Source organism: Thermobia domestica, chromosome 4 (genome assembly GCF_964235325.1).
Source record: "Thermobia domestica chromosome 4, izTheDome1.hap1.1, whole genome shotgun sequence".
NCBI lineage: Eukaryota > Metazoa > Arthropoda > Insecta > Zygentoma > Lepismatidae > Thermobia > Thermobia domestica.
This window is the reverse complement of record NC_137457.1, coordinates 274,629,512-274,648,412: the sequence shown is the minus strand read 5'-3', so window position 1 is coordinate 274,648,412 and position 18,901 is coordinate 274,629,512. Positions and strand designations below refer to the sequence as shown.

Below are 18,901 nucleotides of genomic sequence, written 5' to 3'. Positions count from 1 at the left end.
TCAAAATGTGGAAACTACCTAAACACCATTGCAAGAAAGTAAATCAGTAATTGCAATGTTTCTACAACCAAATTATAAATTTAACTTGTAAGCTTTATCTGCAAAATTTTGTCCCCAAGTTTCTGGTAATAAAGAATTCCTTGTCCAGAGATAACCCGAGACATTTATCAAAATATAAGAATTTAATTTCACTCCATAGAAACTTTAATACTGATTATATTATATATCTAAAGCGAACATTTCATCAAATTTACCTGCAAATACATTCTTCTGCACTGAATCAAAAATAATCTTCTTCTCAATTATTCTCCACATAAAGTGGACAAGGAGACTCCTTCAAGCTTCTAAATTGCTTCACATCGGATCAGACAGGAAAGAATTTCGTGTAAATGACTCAAAACATTATGATCCATTTTATAAATTAACTCTGAAAAAATTCAAGACATCTTATCAAAATTTCACAATTAACCGTGAGAAAGTGTTTTACAAGCCTTAATTGTGAGGTAAGGCTTTTTAAAAACTTTGCTAAATTTTGCACACATCTGCAGTAAATGAGTTTACTACGTCTGAACAATAAGTTCACAACTCATACCTCTATTTGGTGGTTGAAAAGTTAAGACATATGTATAAGTATGAACATATTAATTTCTTTTCCGCTTTAAACCAGTCGTTCTTTGAGAAAAAATGTTCCGGGAGGGCACTGCCAGTACTATTTTATTTATTATCATGTTATAAACTTATTATTGTGGTCTCCTCTGGGGGGCACTCTAACGTCACCGGGGGGAAGGAGACAGTGCCTCCAAACACCCCGTCTGAAAGAAACTCTGCTTTATACTACGACACTATGCTATGCATAAGTGTTGGAAATCTCATACAATACCTATAACCGTTCATCTGTTTGTATTTTTAAGGTATTATGGTAAACGGTCAGAGATATTAACAAGTTTTTTTCTCAATTAATTTATCACTTAAAGAACATATTAAGTTTTCTTTGTAAACTTTCTATTTAAATCAAAGTGATAAGAATTAATCTTTTTCGGTTGGTGGTCATATAACCAATGTCAGCCAGCAACGTTTTTCAATAGATTCAGTGTCTCAAAAAAACTTACACATTAGCTTCGTAACACTTTTCAGAAACGGTAGTAGTTTAAATGTATTCACGTTTCAATATTTGTTTACTTAGACCAAATTGGTAAAACATATCGAAAAGAGGTTTGTTGCAACTGATTCAGAATGTCAGGAGGAGCTTCCATCTACTTCATTAAACCTAGATACAAACCAAGAGTGCAGTGTCGATTCCCGATGGGATCTTAGATAGTTCGAATTCCACATTAATCAGTAGGGCCACGTCTCATATAGCCTCGCTGCTGAAAGAGACGTTAAACTGAAAATCACCACTACCATCAAAAACCAGAAGTGGTATAACAAACAATTTTCAGTTTCAACATTGAGCACAATAAATTTAAAGTGTATCGACATGCAGTTTTCTGACCTCGATTTAGTGTCTCAAGAGAACATACTATTCATATTCTAGTAATCTACCGAAAACGAAAGTGTTTTTGGTATGTTAGTACTTTTAAACAAAATTGAATACGACGCTCGTGCTAAAATATTGAGCTGTATTTTGTCATATTCGTTAAATTAAAACGAAAATCGAATTCTTTATTAATTCTTGACGTAGGAGAACATATCATAAGGTAATAATAAAAAATGAAATAGAAAAACAATTCTCAAGCATGACGACGTCAATCAAACCTTAAAGGATGTTCATAGTAATTTTTATAATAATAAAACGACAGGTACCAAGATAGCAGTCTCTTTAAAAAAAAAAAAAAAAAAAAAAACTTACTTTAAATCTAACCGTAAATTTTTCAACTAATATTCACTTGGAAGTGTAAGGCATACCGATAATTTTCTAGACTATATTCAAATCAGTTATGAAGATGATACCACCACTAAATTTTCTTTTTCATTTGCAAAAGAGCTTTGAATTCAAAGCGGTATCATTGCAATCTTATTGATAATTTTTAGAAGTTACCTTGCTTTGTTCACCTTTCCTTATTTCACCATTATAATCCGTGTCTTTTTCTTCGTCATCCTTACCATCTCTCCATAATCAAAGGATATTATGAATAAAAGAAAAACAACTATTCTTAGGAGATGACATAAACTTTCCTCAAATCGTGACATTACTTTTACTTTCATAAATAGAACCAACCATTTATATAGCTTTCGGATGTATACGAAAATGGGCCATGATGGTACAACGGAAAATATTATATTTTCCCTCTAGTTGTTATATTTGTAAGCTATGAACAATTGTAGAAGTTGAGGAAGAAGATCTCAAGGCAAAGTTACTGCATGAATGCCGGAGAATTTTCTTTAAAAACAGTTGTGTTTAACTAATGTAAAATGAAAGTAGCCAGTAATGTGACTGTAAATTCCAGTTGTTGAGTACTAAAGTATTTCATAAATGTAGTGTGTGTATGCGAAGATTCTAAGCATTACGACGAGATCCGGTGAGTGTTGTGAAAAAAGACATATAGGCCTCATGGCGCCATAGCTGCAAACAGTTTTGGAAAATAACGAAAAATATTTGCAATGTACTTCGGGGCAAGTTGATACAGAAAGACATGGAGAAAAATGGTACATATGTCATCTTGCCATGAAGGGTACAGGGAAGAAATACGTTAAGTCGCACTTTAAAAATTACTCAGGAGAGCGTATCTGAAGTTCGGAAACCTATGCTTTTCTCCTTGAGGGCATGTAGCCCTGTACTCAGTTCATTTAATAGCTAGTAAAAATGATAGCGAAAGAACCTGCGTCAAGGATAAGAAGGGGAAACGCATTCTGGGAAAAGTATTAAGAAGTCATCAGCACACAAACGTGAATATTACTGTTCAATATGTTCAGAAAAAGTATGTCGATCCGGCGCCATCAACTTATTGGATTGAGTGTTGTGACTGCAAAGAGTAGTTTCATGAGAACTGTACAAATTATAAAGGTATTAGTCCTTTCATCTGTAGTGATGAGTGATATCTGTAAGTGGGGAATGATCAGTGATAGGAATTCCACACACCTCAAGTTTCACCTCACATTTATTTTTATTTCAGTTTTATTATTATCATTTACATTCTATATTACTTGAATTAGTTAATTCGCTTTTCATTAAAAATATTATTAGCCAACGAAGAATATATAATAACCATTTTATTTCAAAGTCATAAGATTAGAAGAATAATTTTTAGAACCTGAACTAAATATTTTCAGGTTTCTATTTTCAAATTAAAAATGCAGTATTGATCTAGCTTTTTAACTGCATCGTTGAGATCTCTCAGTTAAGATTTGCGTTTATCTCTAATATACATTTAGAATGTTCGATATAGGTTTATTTGTACTTTTAGATTACAAAATTATATATTGGGTTGGCAACTAAGTTCCCGCCGTTTTTTTAAATTGGAAATATGTGTATGACATTAAATACTTTTGGCACGAAGTTGTACATCATTCGAAAGAGAATATATTGTTCTACCTAAATATATGTTTCGTTGTTACTAAGATACATTTTCTTGTTATTTATATATCATTAACTTGGAATGTCAAGTTGAGAAGAACGAAAATTTTCGACACCTCCTTCTTTTGGTCTTTAATCAAGGCTCTAAGGCCTCAGAAGCTGCTCGCACATTTGTGCTGTGTATGGAGTGGGTGCTATACCTGAAAGAAGATTGGTATGCAAAGTTCAAAAAAGGAAATTTTGACCTCAAAGACGCACCTTGTTCTGGCCGTCCAGTTGAGTTCGATGAAGAGCGATTGAACCACCTTTTGCTTGAAAAGCCGTATCAAACAACAAGTGAACTGGCAGAGACAATGGATTGCTCCCACACTACTGTAGAGAAGCATCTTCACTCGAAAGGCAAAGTTCAGAAGTGTGGAGCATGGGTGCCTCACACTAAAAACGGCGGGAACTTAGTTTCCAACCCAATGTTATTTATATGTAAGGGAAGCATTAATATTGTATGAACATGCACCAGTATTAACATCATTTTGCCCTGGTATGTGGGGTAACATGATATTTTTAACCTAGTCATTAAAGACAAATATTTCTCGGCAACCACTAAGGGAACATCAATTCCACTTTCTTCGGTTTTACTAGAAATACTCTGTTGGTATAAAAAGCTGCGACTTGCGATGAATAGTACTTTAACCACCTGATAAAAAACAACTGTATCGTCTTGGCCCACCTTTTCCTATATATATGTGTGTACAACAGAATCTACAAAATCCACACGGTTTGTTCAAATATTTTTCACCGTTCTTTTTCAAACTTAAAACTAAAATTGGGGCCGCCGTGCCTCAGTGGCAGAGCGTCCTGCTCTGCTGTGTGGGGTCCGTAGTTTGATCCCAGCACGCGCCAACTGTGTTTTGCGGTGGACAAACAGTGTGTGTGTGTTTTCTTAAAGGATTCTCTTGTTTCCTCCCGCTTCCTTCGTTACGCCACTTTTTCGTCCACAAACGAATATTACCAGCAATTAAACGGGTTGAATTTGTTACTGACAGACTTTCTTTTATTACCCTTAAGGGACGGTGGTGTGATATTATTGTTTTAAATGTACATGCTTTAACTGAAAATAAAGATGACGATATAAAAGACAGTTTTTACGAAGAAGTGGAACGGATATTAGACCAACTTCCGCAATACCATCTGAAAATTCTATTACGGGATATCAATGCGAGATAGGACGAGAGGATATTTTCAAACCGATTATAGGGAACGAAAGTCTTCATAAGGAAAGTAATGACAACGGTGTTAGACTCGTGAACTTTGGAACATAAAAAATCTAATCGTGAAGAGTACAAAATTCCCACATCGCGACGTTCATAAATACAGTTGGACATCACCAGACGGGAAAACACATAATCAAATTGATCACGTTTTAGTAGATAGAAGAAGGCAATCTAGCATAATTAATGTTCGGTCGTTTAGAGGGGCTGATTATGACACTGATCATTACCTGGTAGCAGCGATAATACGAGAGAGATTATCGTTGAATAAAGGTAATATTTATTGTCTGAAAACGGAGAGATTAAATTTAAAGAAATTAGAAGAAAGCCAGGTAAGAGAGGAATGCCAGATTGAAATTTCGAATAGATTCTCGGCTTTAGAAGATTCAGAGTGCACTAGTGTTAAGGATACCTGGATTGAAATTAGAGATAGCATTAACATTTCAGCAAAAGAAAAATTGGGACACGCGGAAATAAGTAGGAACAAACCTAGGTTCGACTAGGAATGCATTAAACTAGCAGAGAAGAGAAAACAGGTAAAATTACGGTGGCTACAAAATCCAAATGAAATAACTACACAAAATTCCAAAACTTTTAGAACAAAGAAACGCGATTTTTTGAAAGCTAAAATTAAGGAACTTGATGATCATAGTAAAAATAAAAATATCCGGGACATGTATAAGGGGATCAGCGAATTTAAGAAAGGCTATCAACCTCGTGCTTGTATATTAAAGAAACCGGACGGTACAGTTGTCACTGATACGGATAGCATCTTAAATAGATGGAAATATTTCTTTGACGATTTGCTTAACAAGCAACAAAAAACTAGTGTGCGTGGAGAAAAGGAGATACACACCGCAGAACCGTATATTCCAGAACCCAACCGAATTGAAGTAGAAACCGCTATAAAGAAATTAAAGAAACACAAATCTCCGGGTGTAGATAAAATTCCGTCTGAGTTAATTTTAGCTGGAGGCGAAAAATTGTGGAACAAGATACACAAACTCATTCTCCTTATCTGAAACAAGGAAGAATTGCCACAAGAGTGGAAACAATCAATTATTGTTCCAATTCACAAGAAAGGCGACAAAACTGCTGTAATAATTATCGAGGCATTTCGCTTTTGTCAACATCCTATAAAATCCTTTCAAATATTCTATTAGTAAGATTGACTCCATACGCAGATAAAATTATTGGAGGTTATCAGTGCGGATTTAGACGAAATTGATCAACTATCGACCAAATACTTACCATTCGTCAAAAACTCGAAAAGAAGTGGGAATACAATACCCCGGTACATCAACTACTTATTGATTTTAGAAAGGCGTACGACTCGGTTAGGAGAGAAACATTATACAACGTTCTTTCAGAACTTGGAATACTGAGAAAGTTAATTAGAATAATTAAGGTATGTTTAAATGAATCCCAAATTAAAGTCCGAGTAGAAACATTTTTGTCAACGAGCTTTCAAGTCGAAAATGGCCTGAAACAAGGAGATGCGTTGTCGCCATTATTACTTACCATTGTTCTGGAATACGCTATAAGGAAAATCAAAGATAGCACCCAGGGCCTAGAGTTGAACGGTATTCACCAGGTTATGGCATATGCTGATGATGTAAATTTAATAGGAGATGATAGGAGAACAATACAAAGGAATGCAAAGATCTTATTAAACGCTTGCAGGGACATGGGTTTAGAAGTAAATGCAGAGAAAACTACATACATGGAAGTGCGTCGGGACCGTAATACAGCAAATTATAGATGCATTAAAATATTAAATAATACTTTTCATAAAGTAGATAGTTTCAAATATCTTGGATCAATATTAACATACGAAAATCATATTCACGAAGAAATTAAATGTCGACTAAAAGCAAGGAATTCGTGTTACTATTCGGTTCAAAATCTCTTGTCGTCGCGGATTCTGTCGAGGAATTTGAAGATTAAAATATATAAATCGATAATCATGTCTGTTGTTCTATATGGATGCGAAACATGGTAGCTTACACTGAGGGAAGAACATAAACTGGAAGTACTTGAGAACAAAATCCTGAGACGAATATTCGGACCCAAGAGGAACGGGAATGGGGAATGGTGGAAACTTCATAACGAGGAACTACATAATTTATACGGTTTACCCAACATTGTTAGTGTCATCAAGTCTAGGAGGCTTAGGTGGGCAGGTCATGTAGCTAGAATGGAAAAAAGTAGAAACGCTTTCAAAATCTTAACTGGAAGACCAATTGGAAAACGACCATTAGGAAGACCTAGGTGCAGATGGGAGGATAATATTAAGATGGATCTTGCAGAGATAGGAATACAAAGTAGAAACTGGATGCAGTTAGCTAAGGATAGTAGTCAGTGGAGAGCTTTTGTGAACGCGGCGTTGAACCTCCGGGTTCCATAGGCCATAGAGTTAGTTAGTTATATAATAAAAGGAACTGCAAACTCATAACATTGCAGTATTGATTTTCTTTCTATCTTCCAATTCTATCCGTGCCATTACGAAGCAACAGTTTTAACGGATTTACAAAATTCAAGCCTACAGCTAAAATTTAAATGAGTGTAGAAAAATATAATTTGCAAGTAGGAGATCTTTGAATCAAATAGAAACACATAAAAATGACAAAGATTTTACTCCTTAATATTAACTATGTTCGAATGTGTTATATAACAACATCTGTTTTAAGTTACACATACTCAACAACTAGTATAAAATATTTTTCCGAAACTATAGCCTTGTGTCTTCGTAGGACATGCATTGAATTAAATTGATCTCTTGCTAATTCAGAAATTTCTTGTAGTCAGAATATGAAAATTTCCTACACACCTTTGCAAGAAATATTTAAATTAAATTATATATGTAATTTCATATTAATATTAGCAAGATTACACATTTAACTCCTAAGCTTTATCCGGAAAATGATACACTCGTGTTCCTAATGATGTCATTCCTAATATGATGTTAGTAGCAGAAGTATATTAAATAAAATTTACTTTGTACGAGCATACTATAACACAGAATATGTTACATATTTAAAGCAAACACTTCATTAAATTTACTTACATACACACTCTCCATGAAGCAACAAGCCATAGTTGTCTGATGGTTTTTTTTTGTTGTGGTTGAATGGACGACAGTTCCTTTGATCATCAATAGGCCAGAATTTGTGTTAGTTAGCAGTTAAATATGTCCTTCAATCAATAATATTGAAAATAAATTACATATCAATTGATGTTCGAGAACTAAATATGCAAGTTTGTATCAATTTTATTTATATTTCGATTTGTGCCTGAAAAAAAAAATCAAAGTATCTAATGAAAATTTTAGAATAATTTGCGACAAAGTGTTAAAGGCAAAGTTTGTTTAAAATCTTTACTTAATTTTTATCACCTGATTTCAGCAATTTATATTGACTTTATACTCCTATTTGGTAGTTAAAAATATCTAAATAAAATTTATATATTATAATAATCTCTCTTTCGTTTTCGATTACAGAACTATGCTATCCACTAGTGTTGGAAACCTCATACAACGGCTATATCATTCCGTCCATCTGTATATTGACAATAACAAACCAAAAAGATTCAGAGATATTAACATTTTTTTTCTTCAATCGATTCATCTCTAAAGAATATACAAAATTAACTCCGTTTATTTTCTATTCAAATATGAAGTGATAGAAATTAACCATCTCGGTTGATGTTCATACAATCAAAACGTTGAAAAATATGAATAAGCAGTTTTTGTAGCAGGTTCAGTATTGTAAGAAGAGAGCTTGCAATTTTTTCTCGTAACAGTACCAGAAACGGAAATGGTTGACTTCCGGTCTCAGTATAGGTTTACAATGATCAAAATAATGATAAGGTAAATCAAGAAGAGATTTTCTGCAACTGATTTAGCATTCTAAGAATAGGTTCCCTCTTTTTGATTAAACCTCCACCCACACCAGAAGTGCAAGAAATTAATAATTTTAAGTTTCAGAGTTGATCAACATACAACAAAGACGGTAAAATATGATGATATGAATTTTACTGAAATTGATTCAGTATCTTAGGGAACATGTTATTAGCACCTTTACATTCTTCTGAATCTTGAACTGTTTAAAATTTATTAGTACACTAAAACCAAAATGAATATAACACTCATGATAAAATATGAGTTGTATTTCGCTACGCCTTAAACTAGTAATGATATTATGTTTCTAAATGCCTATTGTACTACGTGAATAACGTTGAGTAAAGAAGGAAAATGTAATATGTTCCCATGTATACGAACATCAGTCAAACTAATAAGTTTATTCATACGGATGTATAGTTCTCACTATGTAAGTTTCTTAATAAATATCTTTCAAATTTAATAGTACAACTTTCGAATAATCTTCACTTGGATGTCCTTGTCATACCCTTAATTCCTTGTATCCCTGTTTAAATCAGTTCTGAATAAGATACGAGCACTAGCTCTCTTTTTGCAGTTTATTAAAAGAACTTGTGGTTTCGAAGTTATAGGCTTACTCTCTTCATGGATTTTCTCGTGGTTGTCCCGCTTTCATCAACTATTTTTTTTATTCTACCATTGTAATCCATATCACTTCATCTCCCTTAGTTTCCCTTAGCCTCGAAGGTTAATCATAAGAGATTGTAGTTCAAGAATAAAAAATAAGAAAATTACACGTTGAGTGACAAGAAGCCTACTGTGTGCTTCACGTTGATTGTAACCGAAGCCCTGAAATCCAGATGTAACCTTCACTCAGATGTTTCTCCTATTTCCTGCCGTAAAATCCACGCATGGACTTAAGTTTTGCCAACGTTGAATGGGTTTACGTAGCGTGTATTAATAATATGGTTTCTTTCCATGCGAAAATTATCTTATATATTCTATTAAATTATATTTTATATTCTATGTGAGGCATATACTCTTATAGTCCTATTTTATGTGATTCCTTCTGAAACTCGAAATGAACTATGCTTATAATTGCTTGCTAGGCTTTAGAAAATAGCTCTTGTACTGAAACAGTTAACATTACATACAATTTATAAGAATATAGGCCTATAATGAATATTCCTCTTTCTCTCTCTCCACACACTCAAACACATTATTATTTCAATGAAATGTCCTTGATTTAAGTACTAATATATACATTTAAAGTTGTTTAATTAAGTAATAATATTGTGTACTAGTATGTAAGACGACACAAAGTGAAGTAAATAAGTGAATAAAATACATGAACTATATAAATAAAATCAATGTGTTTGTATACTAACATTATGCCATATAAAGTGATAATGATCAAATTTCACGAATATTTGTGTTGTATGGTACAAAAAATGTTGCTGTGCAATATTACCAAGGTATATAATTGTGTTAGTACTTCGAGTATATTTGAGAATTTTATTCCTTCTTTGTTGTATTTCATTTAAAGTTTTGTTTGAAATTCAAAATAAAAATTACAAGTGAACATTAAAAAAAAAGACTTTATTCAAAACAAAAGACCTCGTACTTTAAAAAATGGCTGTTTGCGTATCTTCCGTTTCTTGATTGTATGAACTTAAATTGTGAATATTTTGGAACATGTGCATTGGAAAATCATTATAACACTACTTCAGTTTACTCCAGTGGAATAGAACTTATCTTATCTAGAAATTTTACTTATCTTTCCAAGTTTTGCGGATACTTATTTTATTAAATCAAAAATCCAACCCACAGGGATATCCTATTTATTAGGATTTTGAATACTAACAAAACCAGCCTAACTAAGAAAGCAAATTCTTTCCCCTCCCATGATTATTAGTCACCCATGCTTCGCATGGACATTATCACCTGCCTGTGACATAAAGAGTTTGTGTGTAACTTCCATATAATCGCAAAATCAAAGATTGATGGAAAATTAATACTTCCAAAATGACGAATTTGTGATATCGGAGTAAACAAAATATTTTCCACAAAGTGGAATACTATTAACATTATATTATAAAAACATTCTAATTTAACTATATTTCATAGTATAAGTGTATTATTCCGTGTCCTCTAGCGACCCTCAGAAGCAATGCAGAAAATAATGCGTCTCAACGAGCATAGTTTGGAGGAAGAGCATGTTTTAATAACGATGTCTTCGTAAATTGCGATAATGATATTCCAGTGATGATAGGAATTGCCTTTGTTTGTGATAGTAAACGTATCAGCGCACCCGCGCATCTTTTTTCGAATAACTATCACACCGTCCCATTTTCTTCGTGGTTACCATAGAATAGGAACACATATCTTGATTACAAAAATGAAATATTTATAACTTGCTATGCATGAGAAAAAAGGAGAAAGGAAACATATCAACACTGTGAAATTCGGAAAATTTTCTCTTTTTTTTTTTAACTTATTAAAAACTTTTACGTTTGTGTTGTTTGCTGTCTGTTTTGTAGTGCTAGTGAATGGTAATAATCTTTGTTTCATATTGGTAAATGTAAAGTATTAATTTTCAATTTTTTCTTTTGTAGTTTTAAATTAAATGCAGTAATTATTATTCTTTGCTGACGAAAAGTAGAACATCTTTATTACTAGTCTGATGTGTAATGTAGTGTAGTACTTCGCCTATTCCTAAGGTATTTAGGGACATGAGAAGGAGTCAAACCTGGCACTTACTGACGACGGTCCACTTCTTTCTTATAATTTGTTAATAGTTTAGCTGTTTAAAATTACTGGTAAGTGTATACATTTCATTTTATTGATTTAGTTGGTGTACCGAACCTTGGATATTGGAATATGTTATTTATGGTAATTGTGTTACCGAGGCACAGTATAGGAAAACACAGAGCTAGTTGAATATACCCATTCTTTGCATGGGTCAGATAAAATACCTATACAAACAAACTGAACGAAAAAAATCTGTCATTTTCTACTACTTTTATATATCCCGATAAACGTTCCCTGAGATCTCCTGGTTCGATTTAAAACAAAAATGCCTATGGCTCCCAGCCGATGGGGGCTGTATTTTGAAGTCAACGTCTGTGGAAATACCATCATTCAATGTAGTGATTGCAAAACCTATGGATTTGACACTAATATCGGCCATTTTAGATTATTTTTACGTCTCGATGACCCCTTTATTATGGCTCCCGTTCTTTAGCTGATAGGGGCAAAATTTCAAAGTAAACACGATCTTGAGCTTCACCATTGATCTCAGAGACCGCGAAAAGTATAGATTTGACAGTAATATGGATCATTTTGGATTATTTTTTTCATGTCTCGGTACCCACCCTGGTGACCCCCGACCCGCAAGGAAGTTAATGCGATCAGAGTTTCACCATGGATCTCAGCCACCGCGACATCTATGGATTTGACACTAATATCGGTCATTTTGGCTCATTCTTACATGTCTCGGTAACTCTGCCCGCAGGTGACCCCGACCCCACATACAATGGTAGCTGAAGTTGCAAGTCATCGCAAATGGAAGTGTCAGCATTGATCTTAGCAACTCCGAAAACTATGGATTTGACACTAGTATCGGTCATTTTGGATTATTTATACATGTCTCGGTATCTTTTCCCCGGTGATACCAGGCCCACAGCCGAATGGGGTGAATGCGTTCCGAGCTTCCCCATTGATCTCAGCGACCGCGAAAACTATGAATTACGGTCATAACTATAAAGCTCTCTTGGAAAACAATCTCCACCAGAAATGGAACTCCCTCTATAACAAATAATATTTAGAAGTACAGTCAGTCGATTTCGTAGTGAAGGAAATAAATATATAATGAATTCTTGCATTGCTCCAGATTCTGGACTTGTACCGTAATGATAATTTACATTAATTATTATTTTTGAACTCCATGTGATTTTCACAGATTTCGTCCAATGTCGAATGTTATTTACTTGGTTTATTTGCTACTACATCCGCTGGACAACGACTAAACTACTATTTTTACTCGTAGTTTAATAGATGGCGTTGATGTAATATATTTTAAACTTTAAAAAATCATTATATGCCACATTGAAACCCGCGAGTGTCAATTTGGCTCATTCACTGAGATATGTTAATACAAATTCTAGCAATACAAAAGGTGTTGAAATGCTAAAGTTCATTTCACTACTTATTATAGATATACTAATTTTAAAATAATAAAAAAATATATACGTCGTACAAAAAAACTCTATTTCTCATATTTTTTTGAAAGCTCTGTAGATCCTGCAACCTGGCTGCTTATGGAAATATACATAGAAACACTGTTTGTTTTGTTTACTTCTTACATAGAAATTCCTGACCGATAGTTATTACAAGGAAAGGGCACTTGTTTGTTCAGATGCAACTTTTGTATCTCAGAAACATTTTGTAAATGTAAAAATAGGCAGTTATAAGAACATATAATCTTAAGCAGCAGCCGCGCCTGTTGATTAATAACCACCGTAGTAATATACATATTGGGAGATAGTTTAAATTTTTAGTGACAGATTCACTAAAGTTATCAAAATTACAATCCTGAATAGAACAGATTATGTGAATAATTGAAATAAAAGCGTCATTAACCGTCGTGTACAAGACTTAGTAAGAATCAAAAGATTGTATTATCGATTAAGTCTCGAATTAATGTAAAAACATTGGAACTGATTTTTAAAATAAACTCAAGTAGTTACCATCATGTACAGGTATGTAGGGAATCTAGGAACCATAAATGTGTATAAGTATTACAGATAGTGTTATAATATATTGCACAATCTACTGATTGGGTTTAGCATATTTTAGCTAATATCGTATAAAATAAGTAAAGAAAGTTAAGAATTGTTTACTTCAGTAGTAAAAATCAACGTATCTAGCTATAACTACATACTTTAACTCTTTTGGTTACTTTAATGTAAAATTTGCCAAACTCACCATGAATCGAATATAACTCTTCATTTAGAAACAAACATTCTTCACTAAAAAGTAATTGAAAATATACTGTCTGCATTAGTTTCTTGATTGTGGTACCTAATTCACTTAAATAATACACTTTGATTCCTAAAACGAAAAGTGAGATTGAATATTACTCAGTACAGAAATCGTTAGGATATTGTGCAAAATAAAAATAAAAGTGTCTAATAGTTGATGAACTACGTACAAGTTGAACTAATAAACATGAAAACAATAAAATTGAAACTTACTAGCTTATAGGAATAAAAGAGAAAAAAAAACATAAAATTAAAAGAACACGACTTCGCTAATACATAGTTCAAAGTGTGTCTTGGACACACTATTTAAAATAACCTGAATATCTCGAAGCATATAGTTCTATAATCCCTTCTTTGTACTGGAAACGACGACTTTTCAGGGTGAATTTCTACTTGGAGAAAGGATTTCAGGTACCTAACAATGCGTGTACTGTGTTTACAATAAAGTAATTTTATCGTTTCTTGGGGCCGTGGTGGCTCAGGGGTAGAGCGTTCACCTCTGGTGCTTGGGGTCCCGGTTTCGATCTCAGCCCCGCCACTTTCTCGTTTCCTCATACTTTCTTCATTTCACCATTTTATTCATTACTCATCATCACCGTCTCCTTTAGCCTCACCGGCATAATCGTGGGACATAAAAAACTCAAAGATTTTTGTTATCGTTTCTAGCAACAACTACATAATGAGGAATGACAGACGAATAGCAAGAGTATCACTTCGGTGCAACATCCATGTTCCATTTCCAAACTCTCGGTATCTTAGGATTGCTAGGACGAATGTATTCGTAGTAAACTACACAACATTTTTTTTTTTTTTTTTTAATCAATGAGGTTCAGCTTAAAGTTTGAACAGATTATGGGATGCAATTTTAGGTCTCAGCAAAGGTTTTCTTAGCAATTAGGACTACTGCTTTTTTGTCTCGATATAGTCGTAGCTGTTAATAAGTTTCTCACAAAGGGAATATCTTCGTTCCTACAATCAGACGTACTTTCACACGTTATTGAGTTTCTCAAGAAGCAACTGCCTTTGTTTCCACGATTCAGATCTTCAGAAAAACGTAAAACTTATGCCACTTATAATTTGATAATGCGATTTTTATATATTACTAGAGGCAAGTCGCTGATGCTCCACAATTCTCCTTTAATTCGTTTAATAGATTCCATTAGTAATTATGTACATAAAGGAGCAAAACTTTGGCTCCTGATTGTGCCATATTCCGTTTCAATATTTATTTTCCACTTTAAATTAGAAGTGATCGAATTCAAATATTGAAAGCCAGAAGATATTGCACCGAAAAATAATACACCGAGGTCAACCCCCGCCCCTCTAGAATACCACATAGCGTTAGACCAGCGAAGTTAAGTAGTGGTCGAAGGAAAAGTATGCGACCGTCAGTATTCAACAAAGAAAAAGGGCATTGTGCTATACACAAAGCGTCACGAGGATAATGGAAAAGCTACTTTAAAAGAAAGAGGAAGTGAACTCTTGCATAGAAAGCCAGCATTAAGGACGAGTAGTCATGAGGTGCTGACCACACATCACCCTCCCCAAAAGTATGAGTGACAGAAGCTCGCTTGAAAACTTCTTTCTTTAAAAGTTGTTCCGCAAGCAACTTTAATCTTTTTAATTGATGTGTTCAGGAAAGAAGGATGAATCAGTCAAACATATATTTACAGCTATCACTTAGTTCAAAGGTTTGCTTCCTAAATGAGACAATAGAGAACCAGCCAATATCATCTCTTGGCTAATCACAGTAAGCACAGAAAAATTAATGATTTTATACAAACATTGTTTTTAGAAATGATCACTGGCGTTCTTACCCTTGTTTTCCACGACGCTTCAGTTGAACTTACTCTACGTGGTCACATCTGCATATTATGTCACGAGTTCAAAATAAACGTTCTTCTTCAGACTTAGATTTATTCTTATGGTTTAGAACTAAGTATAACTATATGGTATGTGTTCAAGATTACACAACAGAGGACGTTGATATAACAATACAATAAAAGTGGCGAGACAATTCAATTATAGATAAGAATTTTCAGTATACAAGCAGGAAATAATAAATAATTACAAATATAACCAACGTAGGAATTAATACACCAGTCAAACCGTTTAACATGGTTTTCATAACTGTTAGTAGGCTATAACATTTAGGTTATATCAGTGGCGTATTTACGATTTTGTTTCGGGGGGGGGCTTTGCTAACTTTCGGAGGGGGCTTTGCCTGAAAATGTGAAAATTTTGCAAAATATTTCATATGCTTTACTATAGTAAGTAAGATTTCGGGGGGGGGGGCTTAAGCTCGGAAGCCCCCCCCCCTAAATACGCCACTGGGTTATATACATGGTCCTTGGAACCAGAAGTGAAAGCTCTATTATTTAGCCAGCAGAGCAAAATTATTCCAATAATGGAAGTTATTAAAATGTCTTCAAAAGAATATATATATAGGGTGGCCCATTTTAATCTTTCCACAATATCTCGAAAACGGTTTAACATAAATGAACTGAACCAAAACTCAAATAGGAAATACCATAAGGCAAATCGAATGGTGATGTCGCGATGCCCACCAAGGCCGCTCTTGAAGAGGGCCCGGAGCCCAACTTTAAAATTTTAAATGGAAACATGGGGCGAATAACACCTCTTTTGATAGATCTTTAAAAAAAACTAAAAGGCGAAGTGGCAAAACATTGTTCATATCGGTCACCGTATTTAAAATTGCCGCCAAGGTATGTTATCTGTACCTGTACAGGTACAGATCCGGTTACCTGTACAGGTAACATCCGTTATTATCTTCAACCGTTTTCATATTAGTGGTACTGGACTTTTATCTGATACAGGCACCATATCTTGGCGGCTATTTTGAAAACGGTGCCCCATATGAACAATCTTTTGCCACAATGCTGTTTAGTGTATGAAGATCTATCGAACGAGGTATCACTTGAATCATATCTTCGTATAAAATTTCTAAGTTGGGCCAGGTCCCTCATGAAAGGCTACCCTGGGAAACACCACGGCAACATCATTCCATTTGTCCCATGACTTTTCTATTTGAGTTTTTGTTTGGTTCATTTATGATCAACCGTTTTCATATTAGTGCTACTGGACGTTTACCTGATACAGATAACATATCTTGTTGGCCATTTTGAATACGGTGACCGATATGAGAAATCTTTTACCATATCGTTTTTTTTTTAGTTTTTAAAGATCTATCGAACGAGGTGTTACTCGCCCCATGTTTCCATTTAAACTTTTAAATTTGAGCCCGGGCCCCCTTTAAGAGCGGCCCTGGGGAGCACCGCGACATCACCATTGGATTTGCCCCATAGTATATCCTATTTGAATTTTTGTTTAGCTCAGTTTTCGAGATATTTCCGTGGAAAGATTAAAATGGGCCACCCTGTATATATATATATATATATATATATATTTAAGTGGTCCACAAAACAAAAGTAACAGCAGTGATCGGGAGTCCACAAGGCTTATTTTATTCCCTTCGATGTATACAAACAACTAACAAAATTTCAGTACAATTAAGTAATATTTACGGGTCGCTCCATTTTGCCTTTTTTGTTAGTTGTTGTCAAACCTTTTCACAGCAAAATGTTAGTATTTGCATATTTGTATTCTCAGGTTACAGAAACGCTTTCTTCAGTGGAGCTGTAACATTTTTACGATGGATTTCAACCAATCGAAGACTAATCTGCTTCTGTTCCTCGTCTTTTGTCAAGGCCTCTTTATACTATTGGATGAGACTTTTAGCTCTTTCAGCTACGTCATCACTACAGTCATTTGTTTTAACAATTAACAAACTTCTTGGAAAAAATATTATCTCCCCATCTGGTGATTATAATGAAAGCTACGAACTTATATCAATTCGGTTATTAGCACAGCTAGTGTGCTAAATTACATTGTAGTCTTGACATCTATAATGTAGTATACAGGAATGTAATGGGACGTATACCCATTACCCACCTAATATTTTTATAGTGCAGAATATATTTACGTTAAATGTACGAATGAGCCAGTATATACGGAGGTGGGCATAGGCTATAATATAAAACGGTCCAGCGTATACCTCCCAAAAATTCTAGCATTACATCATTGGTAATACTACATGAACAAAAAGATTTAAAATGGAGCGACCTGTAAATACAGAATAGGGCTGAAATTTTTCAGGTAAGTAGCGTATGACTTTAGAAAAGAAATAAGTCTTGTGGAGAATTATTTTGAACAAGTTATTTTTTTTGCATTTGTTTGTTTTACCATCCTAATATGTATATATATATATATATATATATATATATATATATATATATATATATATATATATATATATATATATATATATATATATATATATATATATATATATATATCCCTAGGAACACCAAGGAATTTTGGGGTTACATTAAACACCAAGTGGGGGGGGGATCTCTGAGGCCCACAACTTCAAGGCCATTATTTCTCTCCTAAAATAATTTATCCTGTCTGATATGAATTTGGGATGTGTAAGAATCACATATTTTTATTTTCTATTATTACTAGATTTCTAAGTAGAGTGTTGCCAACTATGTGTGTAATTGTTTACGTTACAATTTTTATCTATGTCAGCAACAATGGCCTATTCATTTTATTTACTTGTATAGAAAACCTACCATACAGATCAATAGCAACTTAGTACAGTGTAGCGTATATGCAAAGGTGACTTCTAGTTGCATTTCGGTGGAAGTATGATAAAGTAGGGTGGAGTGGGGAAGAGTGGAGTTATACTTGAGTATTCTAGTGAATTCAGGATTAGCCTTTCATACTTCCTATCCCGGTTGTCCTTGGAATGGCGAAATTCTTTTAAATTTTGTTTCCGCGAAAATATAGACAGTATGAAGTACCTTCATTGGTCTCTATACTAGGTGTCACAGAAGCAGTGTTGCCAATCCAACATAAAATTACAAATTTTCTATCAGCACAACGTGAGTTTTTTGCACCTGTGAAATGCAGATGTAAAACGTAAGCACACAAGCTACCACTTGTCTATCAGTTTTGCAAACTAACACAACTACAGCATCATGTATATTACACGGTATTCACTGCAACAAACGTACCACTGCTTCCATTCGTTCCATTTGCATTATCAAATAAAATGTTTAATTCACTGTCTCCTGCATGAAATTTTGCAGGTTTATTTTCACTTTGCTATCTTCGA

The 18,901-nt window shown here is 34.0% G+C and overlaps 1 protein-coding gene across 1 annotated transcript in view; it reads right to left on the bottom strand.

Moving 5' to 3' along the window:
- The window catches only part of LOC145683519 (uncharacterized), a 375,576-nt gene that overhangs the window by 75,270 nt on the left and 281,405 nt on the right, over positions 1 to 18,901 (bottom strand). Inside the window, exons 24-26 of the mRNA XM_081754860.1 lie at positions 13,646 to 13,771; positions 7,850 to 8,075; positions 255 to 427 (exon numbers count right to left, since the gene is read on the bottom strand). The gene's annotated coding sequence lies outside the window, so the exon portion shown is untranslated. The remainder of the gene's footprint in view (positions 1 to 254; positions 428 to 7,849; positions 8,076 to 13,645; positions 13,772 to 18,901) is intronic.